The sequence below is a fragment of the Punica granatum genome, chromosome 2 (genome assembly GCF_007655135.1).
Source record: "Punica granatum isolate Tunisia-2019 chromosome 2, ASM765513v2, whole genome shotgun sequence".
Lineage (NCBI taxonomy): Eukaryota > Viridiplantae > Streptophyta > Magnoliopsida > Myrtales > Lythraceae > Punica > Punica granatum.
The window spans coordinates 22308662-22324743 of record NC_045128.1 but is presented as its reverse complement, the minus strand read 5'-3'; the positions used below and the strand labels follow the sequence as shown (position 1 = coordinate 22324743).

The 16082-nt window shown below is 47.1% G+C and overlaps 45 non-coding genes across 45 annotated transcripts; all 45 read left to right on the top strand.

Moving 5' to 3' along the window:
• The first annotated feature begins 494 nt into the window (after positions 1-494).
• On the top strand, positions 495-613 carry LOC116198250. The gene has a single exon (XR_004155195.1). It is a non-coding gene; the product is annotated as a 5S ribosomal RNA (ribosomal RNA).
• Positions 614-864: 251 nt separating this feature from the next.
• On the top strand, positions 865-983 carry LOC116198230. The gene has a single exon (XR_004155176.1). It is a non-coding gene; the product is annotated as a 5S ribosomal RNA (ribosomal RNA).
• Positions 984-1208: 225 nt separating this feature from the next.
• LOC116198381 lies at positions 1209-1327 on the top strand. Its single transcript, XR_004155313.1, has one exon. It is a non-coding gene; the product is annotated as a 5S ribosomal RNA (ribosomal RNA).
• Positions 1328-1551: 224 nt separating this feature from the next.
• LOC116198378 lies at positions 1552-1670 on the top strand. Its single transcript, XR_004155310.1, has one exon. It is a non-coding gene; the product is annotated as a 5S ribosomal RNA (ribosomal RNA).
• A 251-nt stretch (positions 1671-1921) lies between these two features.
• LOC116198263 lies at positions 1922-2040 on the top strand. The gene has a single exon (XR_004155208.1). It is a non-coding gene; the product is annotated as a 5S ribosomal RNA (ribosomal RNA).
• A 223-nt stretch (positions 2041-2263) lies between these two features.
• Positions 2264-2382, top strand: LOC116198229. Its single transcript, XR_004155175.1, has one exon. It is a non-coding gene; the product is annotated as a 5S ribosomal RNA (ribosomal RNA).
• Positions 2383-2600: 218 nt separating this feature from the next.
• LOC116198259 lies at positions 2601-2719 on the top strand. Its single transcript, XR_004155204.1, has one exon. It is a non-coding gene; the product is annotated as a 5S ribosomal RNA (ribosomal RNA).
• Positions 2720-2970: 251 nt separating this feature from the next.
• Positions 2971-3089, top strand: LOC116198240. The gene has a single exon (XR_004155185.1). It is a non-coding gene; the product is annotated as a 5S ribosomal RNA (ribosomal RNA).
• Positions 3090-3340: 251 nt separating this feature from the next.
• Positions 3341-3459, top strand: LOC116198239. The gene has a single exon (XR_004155184.1). It is a non-coding gene; the product is annotated as a 5S ribosomal RNA (ribosomal RNA).
• Positions 3460-3683: 224 nt separating this feature from the next.
• LOC116198375 lies at positions 3684-3802 on the top strand. The gene has a single exon (XR_004155308.1). It is a non-coding gene; the product is annotated as a 5S ribosomal RNA (ribosomal RNA).
• A 225-nt stretch (positions 3803-4027) lies between these two features.
• On the top strand, positions 4028-4146 carry LOC116198232. Its single transcript, XR_004155178.1, has one exon. It is a non-coding gene; the product is annotated as a 5S ribosomal RNA (ribosomal RNA).
• A 221-nt stretch (positions 4147-4367) lies between these two features.
• LOC116198256 lies at positions 4368-4486 on the top strand. The gene has a single exon (XR_004155201.1). It is a non-coding gene; the product is annotated as a 5S ribosomal RNA (ribosomal RNA).
• Positions 4487-4708: 222 nt separating this feature from the next.
• LOC116198384 lies at positions 4709-4827 on the top strand. The gene has a single exon (XR_004155317.1). It is a non-coding gene; the product is annotated as a 5S ribosomal RNA (ribosomal RNA).
• Positions 4828-5048: 221 nt separating this feature from the next.
• Positions 5049-5167, top strand: LOC116198262. The gene has a single exon (XR_004155207.1). It is a non-coding gene; the product is annotated as a 5S ribosomal RNA (ribosomal RNA).
• A 221-nt stretch (positions 5168-5388) lies between these two features.
• On the top strand, positions 5389-5507 carry LOC116198255. Its single transcript, XR_004155200.1, has one exon. It is a non-coding gene; the product is annotated as a 5S ribosomal RNA (ribosomal RNA).
• A 251-nt stretch (positions 5508-5758) lies between these two features.
• On the top strand, positions 5759-5877 carry LOC116198237. The gene has a single exon (XR_004155183.1). It is a non-coding gene; the product is annotated as a 5S ribosomal RNA (ribosomal RNA).
• Positions 5878-6129: 252 nt separating this feature from the next.
• LOC116198258 lies at positions 6130-6248 on the top strand. Its single transcript, XR_004155203.1, has one exon. It is a non-coding gene; the product is annotated as a 5S ribosomal RNA (ribosomal RNA).
• Positions 6249-6472: 224 nt separating this feature from the next.
• LOC116198374 lies at positions 6473-6591 on the top strand. Its single transcript, XR_004155307.1, has one exon. It is a non-coding gene; the product is annotated as a 5S ribosomal RNA (ribosomal RNA).
• Positions 6592-6816: 225 nt separating this feature from the next.
• Positions 6817-6935, top strand: LOC116198373. Its single transcript, XR_004155306.1, has one exon. It is a non-coding gene; the product is annotated as a 5S ribosomal RNA (ribosomal RNA).
• Positions 6936-7160: 225 nt separating this feature from the next.
• Positions 7161-7279, top strand: LOC116198242. Its single transcript, XR_004155187.1, has one exon. It is a non-coding gene; the product is annotated as a 5S ribosomal RNA (ribosomal RNA).
• Positions 7280-7503: 224 nt separating this feature from the next.
• LOC116198372 lies at positions 7504-7622 on the top strand. The gene has a single exon (XR_004155305.1). It is a non-coding gene; the product is annotated as a 5S ribosomal RNA (ribosomal RNA).
• Positions 7623-7873: 251 nt separating this feature from the next.
• LOC116198235 lies at positions 7874-7992 on the top strand. The gene has a single exon (XR_004155181.1). It is a non-coding gene; the product is annotated as a 5S ribosomal RNA (ribosomal RNA).
• Positions 7993-8243: 251 nt separating this feature from the next.
• LOC116198234 lies at positions 8244-8362 on the top strand. Its single transcript, XR_004155180.1, has one exon. It is a non-coding gene; the product is annotated as a 5S ribosomal RNA (ribosomal RNA).
• Positions 8363-8586: 224 nt separating this feature from the next.
• On the top strand, positions 8587-8705 carry LOC116198371. Its single transcript, XR_004155304.1, has one exon. It is a non-coding gene; the product is annotated as a 5S ribosomal RNA (ribosomal RNA).
• Positions 8706-8929: 224 nt separating this feature from the next.
• LOC116198241 lies at positions 8930-9048 on the top strand. The gene has a single exon (XR_004155186.1). It is a non-coding gene; the product is annotated as a 5S ribosomal RNA (ribosomal RNA).
• A 222-nt stretch (positions 9049-9270) lies between these two features.
• Positions 9271-9389, top strand: LOC116198226. Its single transcript, XR_004155172.1, has one exon. It is a non-coding gene; the product is annotated as a 5S ribosomal RNA (ribosomal RNA).
• Positions 9390-9612: 223 nt separating this feature from the next.
• On the top strand, positions 9613-9731 carry LOC116198233. The gene has a single exon (XR_004155179.1). It is a non-coding gene; the product is annotated as a 5S ribosomal RNA (ribosomal RNA).
• A 221-nt stretch (positions 9732-9952) lies between these two features.
• On the top strand, positions 9953-10071 carry LOC116198380. The gene has a single exon (XR_004155312.1). It is a non-coding gene; the product is annotated as a 5S ribosomal RNA (ribosomal RNA).
• A 222-nt stretch (positions 10072-10293) lies between these two features.
• Positions 10294-10412, top strand: LOC116198254. Its single transcript, XR_004155199.1, has one exon. It is a non-coding gene; the product is annotated as a 5S ribosomal RNA (ribosomal RNA).
• A 250-nt stretch (positions 10413-10662) lies between these two features.
• On the top strand, positions 10663-10781 carry LOC116198247. The gene has a single exon (XR_004155193.1). It is a non-coding gene; the product is annotated as a 5S ribosomal RNA (ribosomal RNA).
• A 242-nt stretch (positions 10782-11023) lies between these two features.
• Positions 11024-11142, top strand: LOC116198231. The gene has a single exon (XR_004155177.1). It is a non-coding gene; the product is annotated as a 5S ribosomal RNA (ribosomal RNA).
• Positions 11143-11365: 223 nt separating this feature from the next.
• On the top strand, positions 11366-11484 carry LOC116198370. The gene has a single exon (XR_004155302.1). It is a non-coding gene; the product is annotated as a 5S ribosomal RNA (ribosomal RNA).
• Positions 11485-11706: 222 nt separating this feature from the next.
• LOC116198369 lies at positions 11707-11825 on the top strand. The gene has a single exon (XR_004155301.1). It is a non-coding gene; the product is annotated as a 5S ribosomal RNA (ribosomal RNA).
• A 223-nt stretch (positions 11826-12048) lies between these two features.
• Positions 12049-12167, top strand: LOC116198368. Its single transcript, XR_004155300.1, has one exon. It is a non-coding gene; the product is annotated as a 5S ribosomal RNA (ribosomal RNA).
• A 220-nt stretch (positions 12168-12387) lies between these two features.
• Positions 12388-12506, top strand: LOC116198228. Its single transcript, XR_004155174.1, has one exon. It is a non-coding gene; the product is annotated as a 5S ribosomal RNA (ribosomal RNA).
• Positions 12507-12729: 223 nt separating this feature from the next.
• LOC116198367 lies at positions 12730-12848 on the top strand. The gene has a single exon (XR_004155299.1). It is a non-coding gene; the product is annotated as a 5S ribosomal RNA (ribosomal RNA).
• A 225-nt stretch (positions 12849-13073) lies between these two features.
• On the top strand, positions 13074-13192 carry LOC116198227. Its single transcript, XR_004155173.1, has one exon. It is a non-coding gene; the product is annotated as a 5S ribosomal RNA (ribosomal RNA).
• A 222-nt stretch (positions 13193-13414) lies between these two features.
• Positions 13415-13533, top strand: LOC116198252. Its single transcript, XR_004155197.1, has one exon. It is a non-coding gene; the product is annotated as a 5S ribosomal RNA (ribosomal RNA).
• A 223-nt stretch (positions 13534-13756) lies between these two features.
• LOC116198366 lies at positions 13757-13875 on the top strand. Its single transcript, XR_004155298.1, has one exon. It is a non-coding gene; the product is annotated as a 5S ribosomal RNA (ribosomal RNA).
• Positions 13876-14097: 222 nt separating this feature from the next.
• Positions 14098-14216, top strand: LOC116198224. The gene has a single exon (XR_004155170.1). It is a non-coding gene; the product is annotated as a 5S ribosomal RNA (ribosomal RNA).
• Positions 14217-14455: 239 nt separating this feature from the next.
• On the top strand, positions 14456-14574 carry LOC116198257. Its single transcript, XR_004155202.1, has one exon. It is a non-coding gene; the product is annotated as a 5S ribosomal RNA (ribosomal RNA).
• A 218-nt stretch (positions 14575-14792) lies between these two features.
• LOC116198223 lies at positions 14793-14911 on the top strand. The gene has a single exon (XR_004155169.1). It is a non-coding gene; the product is annotated as a 5S ribosomal RNA (ribosomal RNA).
• Positions 14912-15135: 224 nt separating this feature from the next.
• On the top strand, positions 15136-15254 carry LOC116198222. Its single transcript, XR_004155168.1, has one exon. It is a non-coding gene; the product is annotated as a 5S ribosomal RNA (ribosomal RNA).
• A 224-nt stretch (positions 15255-15478) lies between these two features.
• Positions 15479-15597, top strand: LOC116198261. Its single transcript, XR_004155206.1, has one exon. It is a non-coding gene; the product is annotated as a 5S ribosomal RNA (ribosomal RNA).
• A 219-nt stretch (positions 15598-15816) lies between these two features.
• Positions 15817-15935, top strand: LOC116198221. Its single transcript, XR_004155167.1, has one exon. It is a non-coding gene; the product is annotated as a 5S ribosomal RNA (ribosomal RNA).
• Positions 15936-16082: the final 147 nt, after the last annotated feature.

The following is a 16082-nucleotide window of genomic DNA, read 5'->3' as shown; positions in this document are numbered from 1 at the left end:
TTCGCAAAAGGAGTAAGGTTCGTGGTCAAATCCACTCGATAATTTCTTCATTTCATGTATGCACACATTCGTGCATTTACGTTTCCACTAATGCATCGGACACCATCAGAAGTCCGAAGTTAAGCGGGCATGGGAGATAGTAGTACAAAGCTGGGCGACCTCCAGAGAAGTCCTCGTGTTGCACCCCTCATTTTTAAATTTTTTGCTGCTCGGGAAATGGTAACAGGTTCGATGGGAATACGATCGATACAATTAAGATTTTGTGCACGCGCTCATTCGCAAAAGGCGTAAGATTCGTGGAGAAATCCACCCGAAAATATTTTTCTTTCATGTATGCACTCATTCGTGCATTTACGTTTCCTCTATTGATACATCCGCGTATTCATAAATTTGGAGGATAATTATTGTTTTTTTTTTCATTAGCTCTAAGGAGAAAAGGGCATCCGGAATCAAACATGATAGGGAACAAAGTGAATTCGAGTGCAAAGGTTGACGGGTGCGTTCATACCAGCACTAAAGCACCGGATCCCATCAGAACTCCGAAGTTAAGCGTGCTTGGGCGAGAGCAGTACTAGGATAGGTGACCTCCTGGGAAGTCCTCGTGTTGCACCCCTCCTTTTTCAATTTTTTTTGCTGCTCGGGAAATGGCGAGAGGTTGGACGGGAATCCAATCGTTACGGTTAATGTTTTGGGCACGTGCTCACTCACAAAAGGCGTAAGGTTCGTGGTGAAATGCACTCGATAATTTTTTTCTTTCGTTTATGCGCTCATTTGTGCATTTTTTTTTCATTAGCTCTACGGAGAAAAGGGCATCCGAAAGCAAACACGATAGGGAACAAAGAGAATTCGAGCGCAAAGGTTGACGGGTGCGATCATACCAGCACTAAAGCATCGGATCCCATCAGAACTCCGAAGTTAAGCGTGCTTGGACGAGAGTAGTACTAGGATGGGTGACCTCCTGGGAAGTCCTCGTGTTGCACCCCTCCTTTTTCAATTTTTTTTGCTGCTCGGGAAATGGCGAGAGGTTGGACAGGAACCCGATCGTTACGGTTAATGTTTTGGGCACGTGCTCACTCGCAAAAGGCGTAAGGTTCGTGGTGAAATGCACACGATACTTTTTTTCTTTCGTTTCTGCGCTCATTTGTACATTCTTTTTTTTTTCATTAGCTCTACGGAGGAACAAAGTGAATTCGAGCGCAAAGGTTGACGGGTGCGATCATACCAGCACTAATGCACCGGATCCCATCAGAACTCCGAAGTTAAGCGTGCTTGGGCGAGAGTAGTACTAGGATGGGTGACCTCCTGGGAAGTCCTTGTGTTGCACCCCTCCTTTTTCAATTTTTTTTGCTGCTCGGGAAATGGCGAAAGGTTGGACGGGAATCCGATCGTTACGGTTAATGTTTTGGGCTCGTGCTCACTCGCAAAAGGCTTAAGGTTCGTGGTGAAATGCACACGATACTTTTTTTCTTTCGTTTCTGCGCTCATTTGTTTTTTTTTTTTTTTTCATTAGCTCTACGGAGGAACAAAGTGAATTCGAGCGCAAAAGTTGACGGGTGCGATCATACCAGCACTAATGCACCGGATCCCATCAGAACTCCGAAGTTAAGCGTGCTTGGGCGAGAGTAGTACTAGGATGGGTGACCTCCTGGGAAGTCCTCGTGTTGCACCCCTCCTTTTTCAATTTTTTTTGCTGCTCGGGAAATGGCGAAAGGTTGGACGGGAATCCGATCGTTACGGTTAATGTTTTGGGCTCGTGCTCACTCGCAAAAGGCTTAGGGTTCGTGGTGAAATGCCCTCGATAATTTTTTTCTTTCGTTTATGCGCTCATTTGTGCATTTTTTTTTCATTAGCTCTACGAAGAAAAGGGCATCCAGAAGCAAACACGATAGGGAACAAAGTGAATTCGAGCGCAAAGGTTGACGGGTACGATCATACCAGCACTAATGCACCGGATCCCATCAGAACTCCGAAGTTAAGCGTGCTTGGGCGAGAGTAGTACTAGGATGGGTGACCTCCTGGGAAGTCCTCCTGTTGCACCCCTCCTTTTTTAATTTTTTTTGCTGCTCGGGAAATGGTTACGTTGGACGGGAATCCGATCGTTACGGTTAATGATTTGGGCACGTGCTCACTCGCAAAAGGCTTAAGGTACGTGGTGAAATGCACTCGACACTTTTTTTCTTTCGTTTCTGCGCTCATTTGTACATTCTTTTTTTTTTCATTAGCTCTGCGGAGGAAGAAAGTGAATTCGAGCGCAAAGGTTGACGGGTGCGATTATACCAGCACTAATGCACCGGATCCCATCAGAACTCCGAAGTTAAGCGTGCTTGGGCGAGAGTAGTACTAGGATGGGTGGCCTCCTGGGAAGTCCTCGTGTTGCACCCCTCCTTTTTCAATTTTTTTTGCTGCTCGGGAAATGGTTACGTAGGACGGGATCCGATCGTTACGGTTAATGTTTTGGGCACGTGCTCACTCGCAAAAGGCTTAAGGTTCGTGGTGAAATGCACTCGATACTTTTTTTCTTTCGTTTCTGCGCTCATTTGTGCATTTTTTTTTCATTAGCTCTACGGAGGAACAATGTGAATTCGAGCGCAAAGGTTGACCAGTGCGATCATATCAGCACTAATGCACCGGATCCCATCAGAACTCCGAAGTTAAGCGTGCTTGGGCGAGAGTAGTACTAGGATGGGTGACCTCCTGGGAAGTCCTCGTGTCGCGCCCCTCCTTTTTCAATTTTTTTCGCTGCTCGGGAAATGGCGAGAGGTTGGACGGGAATCCGATCGTTACGGTTAATGTTTTGGGCTCGTGCTCACTCCAAAAAGGCTCAAGGTTCGTGGTGAAATGCACTCGATACTTTTTTTCTTTCGTTTCTGCGCTCATTTGTGCATTTTTTTTTCATTAGCTCTACGGAGAAGAGGGCATCCGGAAGCAAACACGATAGGGAATAAAGTGAATTCGAGCGCAAAGGTTGACGGGTACGATCATACCAGCACTAATGCACCGGATCCCATCAGAACTCCGAAGTTAAGCGTGCTTGGGCGAGAGTAGTACTAGGATGGGTGACCTCCTGGGAAGTCCTCGTGTTGCACCCCTCCTTTTTCAATTTTTTTTGCTGCTCGGGAAATGGCGAGAGGTTGGACGGGAATCCGATCGTTACGGTTAATGTTTTGGGCACGTGCTCACTCGCAAAAGGCTTAAGTTTCGTGGTGAAATGCCCTCGATAATTTTTTTCTTTCGTTTATGCGCTCATTTGTGCATTTTTTTTTCATTAGCTCTACGGAGAAAAGGGCATCCAGAAGCAAACACGATAGGGAACAAAGTGAATTCGAGCGCAAAGGTTGACGGGTACGATCATACCAGCACTAATGCACCGGATCCCATCAGAACTCCGAAGTTAAGCGTGCTTGGGCGAGAGTAGTACTAGGATGGGTGACCTCCTGGGAAGTCCTCGTGTTGCACCCCTCCTTTTTCAATTTTTTTTGCTGCTCGGGAAATGGCGAGAGGTTGGACGGGAATCCGATCGTTACGGTTAATGTTTTGGGCACGTGCTCACTCGCAAAAGGCTTAAGTTTCGTGGTGAAATGCCCTCGATAATTTTTTTCTTTCGTTTCTGCGCTCATTTGTACATTCTTTTTTTTTCATTAGCTCTGCGGAGGAACAAGGTGAATTCGAGCGCAAAGGTTGACGGGTGCGATCATACCAGCACTAATGCACCGGATCCCATCAGAACTCCGAAGTTAAGCGTGCTTGGGCGAGAGTAGTACTAGGATGGGTGACCTCCTGGGAAGTCCTCGTGTTGCACCCCTCCTTTTTCAATTTTTTTTGCTGCTCGGGAAATGGCGAGAGGTTGGACGGGAATCCGATCGTTACGGTTAATGTTTTGGGCACGTGCTCACTCGCAAAAGGCTTAAGGTTCGTGGTGAAATGCACTCGATACTTTTTTTCTTTCGTTTCTGCGCTCATTTGTACATTCTTTTTTTTTTCATTAGCTCTGCGGAGGAATAAAGTGAATTCGAGCGCAAAGGTTGACGGGTGCGATCATACCAACACTAATGCACCGGATCCCATCAGAACTCCGAAGTTAAGCGTGCTTGGGCGAGAGTAGTACTAGGATGGGTGACCTCCTGGGAAGTCCTCGTGTTGCACCCCTCCTTTTTCAATTTTTTTTGCTGCTCGGGAAATGGCGAGAGGTTGGACGGGAATCCGATCGTTACGGTTAATGTTTTGGGCACGTGCTCACTCGCAAAAGGCTTAAGTTTCGTGGTGAAATGCACTCGATACTTTTTTTCTTTCGTTTCTGCGCTCATTTGTGCATTTTTTTTTTCATTAGCTCTACGGAGGAACAAAGTGAATTCGAGCGCAAAGGTTGACCGTGCGATCATACCAGCACTAATGCACCGGATCCCATCAGAACTCCGAAGTTAAGCGTGCTTGGGCGAGAGTAGTACTAGGATGGGTGACCTCCAGGGAAGTCCTCGTGTTGCACCCCTCCTTTTTCAATTTTTTTTGCTGCTCGGGAAATGGCGAGAGGTTGGACGGGAATCCAATCGTTACGGTTAATGTTTTGGGCACGTGCTCACTCGCAAAAGGCTTAAGGTTCGTGGTGAAATGCACTCGATACTTTTTTTCTTTCGTTTCTGCGCTCATTTGTACATTTTTTTTTTCATTAGCTCTACGGAGGAACAAAGTGAATTCGAGCGCAAAGGTTGACTGGTGCGATCATACCAGCACTAATGCACCGGATCCCATCAGAACTCCGAAGTTAAGCGTGCTTGGGCGAGAGTAGTACTAGGATGGGTGACCTCCTGGGAAGTCCTCGTGTTGCACCCCTCCTTTTTCAATTTTTTTTGCTGCTCGGGAAATGGCGAGAGGTTGGACGGGAATCCGATCGTTACGGTTAATGTTTTGGGCACGTGCTCACTCGCAAAAGGCTTAAGGTTCGTGGTGAAATGCACTCGATACTTTTTTTCTTTCGTTTCTGCGCTCATTTGTGCATTTTTTTTTCATTAGCTCTACGGAGGAACAATGTGAATTCGAGCGCAAAGGTTGACCAGTGCGATCATATCAGCACTAATGCACCGGATCCCATCAGAACTCCGAAGTTAAGCGTGCTTGGGCGAGAGTAGTACTAGGATGGGTGACCTCCAGGGAAGTCCTCGTGTTGCACCCCTCCTTTTTCAATTTTTTTTGCTGCTCGGGAAATGGCGAGGTTGGACGGGAATCCGATCGTTACGGTTAATGTTTTGGGCACGTGCTCACTCGCAAAAGGCTTAAGGTTTCGTGGTGAAATGCACTCGATACTTTTTTTCTTTCGTTTCTGCGCTCATTTGTGCATTTTTTTTTTCATTAGCTCTACGGAGGAACAATGTGAATTCGAGCGCAAAGGTTGACCAGTGCGATCATATCAGCACTAATGCACCGGATCCCATCAGAACTCCGAAGTTAAGCGTGCTTGGGCGAGAGTAGTACTAGGATGGGTGACCTCCTGGGAAGTCCTCGTGTTGCACCCCTCCTTTTTCAATTTTTTTTGCTGCTCGGGAAATGGCGAGAGGTTGGACGGGAATCCGATCGTTACGGTTAATGTTTTGGGCACGTGCTCACTCGCAAAAGGCTTAAGGTTCGTGGTGAAATGCACTCGATACTTTTTTTCTTTCGTTTCTGCGCTCATTTGTGCATTTTTTTTTCATTAGCTCTACGGAGAAGAGGGCATCCGGAAGCAAACACGATAGGGAATAAAGTGAATTCGAGCGCAAAGGTTGACGGGTACGATCATACCAGCACTAATGCACCGGATCCCATCAGAACTCCGAAGTTAAGCGTGCTTGGGCGAGAGTAGTACTAGGATGGGTGACCTCCTGGGAAGTCCTCGTGTTGCACCCCTCCTTTTTCAATTTTTTTTGCTTCTCGGGAAATGGCGAGAGGTTGGACGGGAATCCGATCGTTACGGTTAATGTTTTGGGCACGTGCTCACTCGCAAAAGGCTTAAGTTTCGTGGTGAAATGCCCTCGATAATTTTTTTCTTTCGTTTATGCGCTCATTTGTGCATTTTTTTTTTCATTAGCTCTACGGAGAAGAGGGCATCCGGAAGCAAACACGATAGGGAATAAAGTGAATTCGAGCGCAAAGGTTGACGGGTACTATCATACCAGCACTAATGCACCGGATCCCATTAGAACTCCGAAGTTAAGCGTGCTTGGGCGAGAGTAGTACTACGATGGGTGACCTCCTGGGAAGTCCTCGTGTTGCACCCCTCCTTTTTCAATTTTTTTTGCTGCTCGGGAAATGGCGAGAGGTTGGACGGGAATCCAATCGTTACGGTTAATGTTTTGGGCACGTGCTCACTCGCAAAAGGCTTAAGTTTCGTGGTGAAATGCACTCGATACTTTTTTTCTTTCGTTTCTGCGCTCATTTATACATTCTTTTTTTTTCATTAGCTCTGCGGAGGAACAAGGTGAATTCGAGCGCAAAGGTTGACGGGTGCGATCATACCAGCACTAATGCACCGGATCCCATCAGAACTCCGAAGTTAAGCGTGCTTGGGCGAGAGTAGTACTAGGATGGGTGACCTCCTGGGAAGTCCTCGTGTTGCACCCCTCCTTTTTCAATTTTTTTTGCTGCTCGGGAAATGGCGAGAGGTTGGACGGGAATCCGATCGTTACGGTTAATGTTTTGGGCACGTGCTCACTCGCAAAAGGCTTAAGTTTCGTGGTGAAATGCACTCGATATTTTTTTTCTTTCGTTTCTGCGCTCATTTGTTCATTCTTTTTTTTTTCATTAGCTCTACGGAGGAACAAAGTGAATTCGAGCGCAAAGGTTGACGGGTGCGATCATACCAGCACTAATGCACCGGATCCCATCAGAACTCCGAAGTTAAGCGTGCTTGGGCGAGAGTAGTACTAGGATGGGTGACCTCCTGGGAAGTCCTCGTGTTGCACCCCTCCTTTTTCAATTTTTTTTGCTGCTCGGGAAATGGCGAAAGGTTGGACGGGAATCCGATCGTTACGGTTAATGTTTTGGGCTCGTGCTCACTCGCAAAAGGCTTAAGTTTCGTGGTGAAATGCACTCGATACTTTTTTTCTTTCGTTTCTGCGCTCATTTGTACATTCTTTTTTTTTTCATTAGCTCTACGGAGGAACAAAGTGAATTCGAGCGCAAAGGTTGACGGGTGCGATCATACCAGCACTAATGCACCGGATCCCATCAGAACTCCGAAGTTAAGCGTGCTTTGGCGAGAGTAGTACTAGGATGGGTGACCTCCTGGGAAGTCCTCGTGTTGCACCCCTCCTTTTTCAATTTTTTTTGCTGCTCGGGAAATGGCGAAAGGTTGGACGGGAATCCGATCGTTACGGTTAATGTTTTGGGCACGTGCTCACTCGCAAAAGGCTTAAGGTTCGTGGTGAAATGCACTCGATACTTTTTTTCTTTCGTTTCTGCGCTCATTTGTGCATTTTTTTTTTCATTAGCTCTACGGAGGAACAATGTGAATTCGAGCGCAAAGGTTGACCAGGGTGCGATCATACCAGCACTAATGCACCGGATCCCATCAGAACTCCGAAGTTAAGCGTGCTTGGGCGAGAGTAGTACTAGGATGGGTGACCTCCTGGGAAGTCCTCGTGTTGCACCCCTCCTTTTTCAATTTTTTTTGCTGCTCGGGAAATGGCGAGAGGTTGGACGGGAATCCGATCGTTACGGTTAATGTTTTGGGCACGTGCTCACTCGCAAAAGGCTTAAGGTTCGTGGTGAAATGCACTCGATACTTTTTTTCTTTCGTTTCTGCGCTCATTTGTGCATTTTTTTTTCATTAGCTCTACGGAGAAGAGGGCATCCGGAAGCAAACACGATAGGGAATAAAGTGAATTCGAGCGCAAAGGTTGACGGGTACGATCATACCAGCACTAATGCACCGGATCCCATCAGAACTCCGAAGTTAAGCGTGCTTGGGCGAGAGTAGTACTAGGATGGGTGACCTCCTGGGAAGTCCTCGTGTTGCACCCCTCCTTTTTCAATTTTTTTTGCTGCTCGGGAAATGGCGAGAGGTTGGACGGGAATCCGATCGTTACGGTTAATGTTTTGGGCACGTGCTCACTCGCAAAAGGCTTAAGGTTCGTGGTGAAATGCACTCGATACTTTTTTTCTTTCGTTTATGCGCTCATTTGTGCATTTTTTTTTCATTAGCTCTACGGAGAAAAGGGCATCCAGAAGCAAACACGATAGGGAACAAAGTGAATTCGAGCGCAAAGGTTGACGGGTACGATCATACCAGCACTAATGCACCGGATCCCATCAGAACTCCGAAGTTAAGCGTGCTTGGGCGAGAGTAGTACTAGGATGGGTGACCTCCTGGGAAGTCCTCGTGTTGCACCCCTCCTTTTTCAATTTTTTTTGCTGCTCGGGAAATGGCGAGAGGTTGGACGGGAATCCGATCGTTACGGTTAATGTTTTGGGCACGTGCTCACTCGCAAAAGGCTTAAGTTTCGTGGTGAAATGCACTCGATACTTTTTTTCTTTCGTTTCTGCGCTCATTTGTACATTCTTTTTTTTTCATTAGCTCTACGGAGGAACAAAGTGAATTCGAGCGCAAAGGTTGACGGGTGCGATCATACCAGCACTAATGCACCGGATCCCATCAGAACTCCGAAGTTAAGCGTGCTTGGGCGAGAGTAGTACTAGGATGGGTGACCTCCTGGGAAGTCCTCGTGTTGCACCCCTCCTTTTTCAATTTTTTTTGCTGCTCGGGAAATGGCGAGAGGTTGGACGGGAATCCGATCGTTACGGTTAATGTTTTGGGCACGTGCTCACTCGCAAAAGGCTTAAGTTTCGTGGTGAAATGCACTCGATACTTTTTTTCTTTCGTTTCTGCGCTCATTTGTACATTCTTTTTTTTTCATTAGCTCTACGGAGGAACAAAGTGAATTCGAGCGCAAAGGTTGACGGGTGCGATCATACCAGCACTAATGCACCGGATCCCATCAGAACTCCGAAGTTAAGCGTGCTTTGGCGAGAGTAGTACTAGGATGGGTGACCTCCTGGGAAGTCCTCGTGTTGCACCCCTCCTTTTTCAATTTTTTTTGCTGCTCGGGAAATGGCGAGAGGTTGGACGGGAATCCGATCGTTACGGTTAATGTTTTGGGCACGTGCTCACTCGCAAAAGGCTTAAGTTTCGTGGTGAAATGCACTCGATACTTTTTTTCTTTCGTTTCTGCGCTCATTTGTGCATTTTTTTTTTCATTAGCTCTACGGAGGAACAAAGTGAATTCGAGCGCAAAGGTTGACCGGTGCGATCATACCAGCACTAATGCACCGGATCCCATCAGAACTCCGAAGTTAAGCGTGCTTGGGCGAGAGTAGTACTAGGATGGGTGACCTCCTGGGAAGTCCTCGTGTTGCACCCCTCCTTTTTCAATTTTTTTTGCTGCTCGGGAAATGGCGAGAGGTTGGACGGGAATCCGATCGTTACGGTTAATGTTTTGGGCACGTGCTCACTCGCAAAAGGCTTAAGTTTCGTGGTGAAATGCACTCGATACTTTTTTTCTTTCGTTTCTGCGCTCATTTGTACATTTTTTTTTTTCATTAGCTCTACGGAGGAACAAAGTGAATTCGAGCGCAAAGGTTGACGGGTACGATCATACCAGCACTAATGCACCGGATCCCATCAGAACTCCGAAGTTAAGCGTGCTTGGGCGAGAGTAGTACTAGGATGGGTGACCTCCTGGGAAGTCCTCGTGTTGCACCCCTCCTTTTTCAATTTTTTTTGCTGCTCGGGAAATGGCGAAAGGTTGGACGGGAATCCGATCGTTACGGTTAATAATTTGGGCACGAGCTCACTCGCAAAAGGCTTAAGGTACGTGGTGAAACGCACTCGACACTTTTTTTCTTTCGTTTCTGCGCTCATTTGAGCATTTTTTTTTCATTAGCTCTACGGAGGAACAAAGTGAATTCGAGCGCAAAGGTTGACGGGTGCGATCATACCAGCACTAATGCACCGGATCCCATCAGAACTCCGAAGTTAAGCGTGCTTGGGCGAGAGTAGTACTAGGATGGGTGACCTCCTGGGAAGTCCTCGTGTCGCGCCCCTCCTTTTTCAATTTTTTTTGCTGCTCGGGAAATGGCGAAAGGTTGGACGGGAATCCGATCGTTACGGTTAATGTTTTGGGCACGTGCTCACTCGCAAAAGGCTTAAGGTTCGTGGTGAAATGCACTCGATACTTTTTTTCTTTCGTTTCTGCGCTCATTTGTGCATTTTTTTTTTCATTAGCTCTACGGAGGAACAATGTGAATTCGAGCGCAAAGGTTGACCAGTGCGATCATATCAGCACTAATGCACCGGATCCCATCAGAACTCCGAAGTTAAGCGTGCTTGGGCGAGAGTAGTACTAGGATGGGTGACCTCCTGGGAAGTCCTCGTGTTGCACCCCTCCTTTTTCAATTTTTTTTGCTGCTCGGGAAATGGCGAAAGGTTGGACGGGAATCCGATCGTTACGGTTAATGTTTTGGGCACGTGCTCACTCGCAAAAGGCTTAAGGTTCGTGGTGAAATGCACTCGATACTTTTTTTCTTTCGTTTCTGCGCTCATTTGTGCATTTTTTTTTTCATTAGCTCTACGGAGAAGGGCATCCGGAAGCAAACACGATAGGGAAGAAACTGAATTCGAGCGCAAAAGTTGACGGGTACGATCATACCAGCACTAATGCACCGGATCCCATTAGAACTCCGAAGTTAAGCGTGCTTGGGCGAGAGTAGTACTAGGATGGGTGACCTCCTGGGAAGTCCCCGTGTTGCACCCCTCCTTTTTCAATTTTTTTTGCTTCTCGGGAAATGGCGAGAGGTTGGACGGGAATCCGATCGTTACGGTTAATGTTTTGGGCACGTGCTCACTCGCAAAAGGCTTAAGTTTCGTGGTGAAATGCCTCGATACTTTTTTCTTTCGTTTATGCGCTCATTTGTGCATTTTTTTTTTCATTAGCTCTACGGGGCATCCGAAGCAAACACGATAGGGAATAAAGTGAATTCGAGCGCAAAGGTTGACGGGTGCGATCATACCAACACTAATGCACCGGATCCCATCAGAACTCCGAAGTTAAGCGTGCTTGGGCGAGAGTAGTACTAGGATGGGTGACCTCCTGGGAAGTCCTCGTGTTGCACCCCTCCTTTTTCAATTTTTTTTGCTGCTCGGGAAATGGCGAGAGGTTGGACGGGAATCCGATCGTTACGGTTAATGTTTTGGGCACGTGCTCACTCGCAAAAGGCTTAAGTTTCGTGGTGAAATGCACTCGATACTTTTTTTCTTTCGTTTCTGCGCTCATTTATACATTCTTTTTTTTCATTAGCTCTGCGGAGGAACAAGGTGAATTCGAGCGCAAAGGTTGACGGGTGCGATCATACCAGCACTAATGCACCGGATCCCATCAGAACTCCGAAGTTAAGCGTGCTTGGGCGAGAGTAGTACTAGGATGGGTGACCTCCTGGGAAGTCCTCGTGTTGCACCCCTCCTTTTTCAATTTTTTTTGCTGCTCGGGAAATGGCGAGAGGTTGGACGGGAATCCGATCGTTACGGTTAATGTTTTGGGCACGTGCTCACTCGCAAAAGGCTTAAGTTTCGTGGTGAAATGCACTCGATACTTTTTTTCTTTCGTTTCTGCGCTCATTTGTTCATTTTTTTTTTTCATTAGCTCTACGGAGGAACAAAGTGAATTCGAGCGCAAAGTCGACGGGTGCGATCATACCAGCACTAATGCACCGGATCCCATCAGAACTCCGAAGTTAAGCGTGCTTGGGCGAGAGTAGTACTAGGATGGGTGACCTCCTGGGAAGTCCTCGTGTTGCACCCCTCCTTTTTCAATTTTTTTTGCTGCTCGGGAAATGGCGAAAGGTTGGACGGGAATCCGATCGTTACGGTTAATGTTTTGGGCACGTGCTCACTCGCAAAAGGCTTAAGTTCGTGGTGAAATGCACTCGATACTTTTTTTCTTTCGTTTCTGCGCTCATTTGTGCATTTTTTTTTTTTCATTAGCTCTACGGAGGAACAAAGTGAATTCGAGCGCAAAGGTTGACGGGTGCGATCATACCAGCACTAATGCACCGGATCCCATCAGAACTCCGAAGTTAAGCGTGCTTGGGCGAGAGTAGTACTAGGATGGGTGACCTCCTGGGAAGTCCTCGTGTTGCACCCCTCCTTTTTCAATTTTTTTTGCTGCTCGGGAAATGGCGAAGGTTGGACGGGAATCCGATCGTTACGGTTAATGTTTTGGGCACGTGCTCACTCGCAAAAGGCTTAAGTTTCGTGGTGAAATGCACTCGATACTTTTTTTCTTTCGTTTCTGCGCTCATTTTTGCATTTTTTTTTCATTAGCTCTACGGAGGAACAAAGTGAATTCGAGCGCAAAGGTTGACGGGTGCGATCATACCAGCACTAATGCACCGGATCCCATCAGAACTCCGAAGTTAAGCGTGCTTGGGCGAGAGTAGTACTAGGATGGGTGACCTCCTGGGTAGTCCTCGTGTTGCACCCCTCCTTTTTCAATTTTTTTTGCTGCTCGGGAAATGGCGAGAGGTTGGACGGGAATCCGATCGTTACGGTTAATGTTTTGGGCACGTGCTCACTCGCAAAAGGCTTAAGTTTCGTGGTGAAATGCACTCGATACTTTTTTTCTTTCGTTTCTGCGCTCATTTGTGCATTTTTTTTTTTCATTAGCTCTACGGAGGAACAAAGTGAATTCGAGCGCAAAGGTTGACGGGTGCGATCATACCAGCACTAATGCACCGGATCCCATCAGAACTCCGAAGTTAAGCGTGCTTGGGCGAGAGTAGTACTAGGATGGGTGACCTCCTGGGAAGTCCTCGTGTTGCACCCCTCCTTTTTAATTTTTTTTTGCTGCTCGGGAAATGGCGAGAGGCTGGACGGGAATCCGATCGTTACGGTTAATGTTTTGGGCACGTGCTCACTCGCAAAAGGCTTAAGTTTCGTGGTGAAATGCACTCGATACTTTTTTTCTTTCGTTTCTGCGCTCATTTGTACATTCTTTTTTTTTTCATTAGCTCTACGGAGGAACAAAGTGAATTCGAGCGCAAAGGTTGACGGGTGCGATCATACCAGCACTAATGCACCGGATCCCATCAGAACTCCGAAGTTAAGCGTGCATGGGCGAGAGTAGTACTAGGATGGGTGACCTCCAGGGAAGTCCTCGTGTTGCACCCCTCCTTTTTCAATTTTTTTTGCTGCTCGGGAAATGGCGAAAGGTTGGACGGGAATCCGATCGTTACGGTTAATGTTTTGGGCACGTGCTCACTCGCAAAAGGCTTATGTTTCGTGGTGAAATGCACTCGATATTTTTTTTCTTTCGTTTCTGCGCTCATTTGTGCATTTTTTTTTTCATTAGCTCTACGGAGGAACAAAGTGAATTCGAGCGCAAAGGTTGACCGGTGCGATCATACCAGCACTAATGCACCGGATCCCATCAGAACTCCGAAGTTAAGCGTGCATGGGCGAGAGTAGTACTAGGATGGGTGACCTCCAGGGAAGTCCTCGTGTTGCACCCCTCCTTTTTCAATTTTTTTTGCTGCTCGGGAAATGGCGAGAGGTTGGACGGGAATCCGATCGTTACGGTTAATGTTTTGGGCACGTGCTCACTCGCAAAAGGCTTAAGGTTCATGGTGAAATGCACTCGATACTTTTTTTCTTTCGTTTCTGCGCTCATTTGTGCATTTTTTTTTTTCATTAGCTCTACGGAGGAACAAAGTGAATTCGAGCGCAAAGGTTGACGGGTGCGATCATACCAGCACTAATGCACCGGATCCCATCAGAACTCCGAAGTTAAGCGTGCTTGGGCGAGAGTAGTACTAGGATGGGTGACCTCCTGGGAAGTCCTCGTGTTGCACCCCTCCTTTTTCAATTTTTTTTGCTGCTCGGGAAATGGCGAGAGGTTGGACGGGAATCCGATCGTTACGGTTAATGTTTTGGGCACGTGCTCACTCGCAAAAGGCTTAAGGTTCGTGGTGAAATGCACTCGATACTTTTTTTCTTTCGTTTCTGCGCTCATTTGTGCATTTTTTTTTTCATTAGCTCTACGGAGGAACAAAGTGAATTCGAGCGCAAAGGTTGACCGGTGCGATCATACCAGCACTAATGCACCGGATCCCATCAGAACTCCGAAGTTAAGCGTGCTTGGGCGAGAGTAGTACTAGGATGGGTGACCTCCTGGGAAGTCCTCGTGTTGCACCCCTCCTTTTTCAATTTTTTTTGCTGCTCGGGAAATGGCGAAGGTTGGACGGGAATCCGATCGTTACGGTTAATGTTTTGGGCACGTGCTCACTCGCAAAAGGCTTAAGTTTCGTGGTGAAATGCACTCGATACTTTTTTTCTTTCGTTTCTTCTTTCTTTTCTTTTTTTGCGCTCATTTGTACATTTTTTTTTTCATTAGCTCTACGGAGGAACAAAGTGAATTCGAGCGCAAAGGTTGACGGGTGCGATCATACCAGCACTAATGCACCGGATCCCATCAGAACTCCGAAGTTAAGCGTGATTGGGCGAGAGTAGTACTAGGATGGGTGACCTCCTGGGTAGTCCTCGTGTTGCACCCCTCCTTTTTCAAATTTTTTTGCTGCTCGGGAAATGGCGAGAGGTTGGACGGGAATCCGATCGTTACGGTTAATGTTTTGGGCACGTGCTCACTCGCAAAAGGCTTAAGTTTCGTGGTGAAATGCACTCGATACTTTTTTTTCTTTCGTTTCTGCGCTCATTTGTGCATTTTTTTTTTCATTAGCTCTACGGAGGAACAGAGTCGAGCGCAAAGGTTGACCGGTGCGATCATACCAGCACTAATGCACCGGATCCCATCAGAACTCCGAAGTTAAGCGTGCTTGGGCGAGAGTAGTACTAGGATGGGTGACCTCCTGGGAAGTCCTCGTGTTGCACCCCCCTCCTTTTTCAATTTTTTTTGCTGCTCGGGAAATGGCGAAGGTTGGACGGGAATCCGATCGTTACGGTTAATGTTTTGGGCACGTGCTCACTCGCAAAAGGCTTAAGTTTCGTGGTGAAATGCACTCGATACTTTTTTTCTTTCGTTTCTTGCGCTCATTTGTGCATTTTTTTTTTTCATTAGCTCTACGGAGGAACAAAGTGAATTCGAGCGCAAAGGTTGACGGTGCGATCATACCAGCACTAATGCACCGGATCCCATCAGAACTCCGAAGTTAAGCGTGCTTGGGCGAGAGTAGTACTAGGATGGGTGACCTCCTGGGAAGTCCTCGTGTTGCACCCCTCCTTTTTCAATTTTTTTTTGCTGCTCGGAAATGGCGAGGTTGGACGGGAATCCGATCGTTACGGTTAATGTTTTGGGCACGTGCTCACTCGCAAAAGGCTTAGGTTCGTGGTGAAATGCACTCGATACTTTTTTTTCTTTCGTTTCTTTGCGCTCATTTGTGCATTTTTTTTTTTCATTAGCTCTACGGAGGAGGAACAAGTGAATTCGAGCGCAAAGGTTGACGGTACGATCATACCAGCACCAATGCACCGGATCCCATCAGAACTCCGAAGTTAAGCGTGCTTGGGCGAGAGTAGTACTGGGATGGGTGACCTCCTGGGAAGTCCTCGTGTTGCACCCCTCCTTTTTTTATTTTTTTTGCTGCTCGGGAAATGGTTACGTTGGACGGGAATCCGATCGTTACGGTTAATGTTTTGGGCACGTGCTCACTCGCAAAAGGCTTAAGGTTCGTGGTGAAATGCACTCGATACTTTTTTTCTTTCGTTTCTGCTCTCATTTGTGCATTTTTTTTTCATTAGCTCTACGGAGGAACAAAGTGAATTCGAGCGCAAAGGTTGACCGGTGCGATCATACCAGCACTAATGCACCGGATCCCATCAGAACTCCGAAGTTAAGCGTGCTTGGGCGAGAGTAGTACTAGGATGGGTGACCTCCTGGGAAGTCCTCGTGTTGCACCCCTCCTTTTTCAATTTTTTTTGCTGCTCGGGAAATGGCGAAGGTTGGACGGGAATCCGATCGTTACGGTTAATGTTTTGGGCACGTGCTCACTCGCAAAAGGCTTAAGGTTCGTGGTGAAATGCACTCGATACTTTTTTCTTTCGTTTC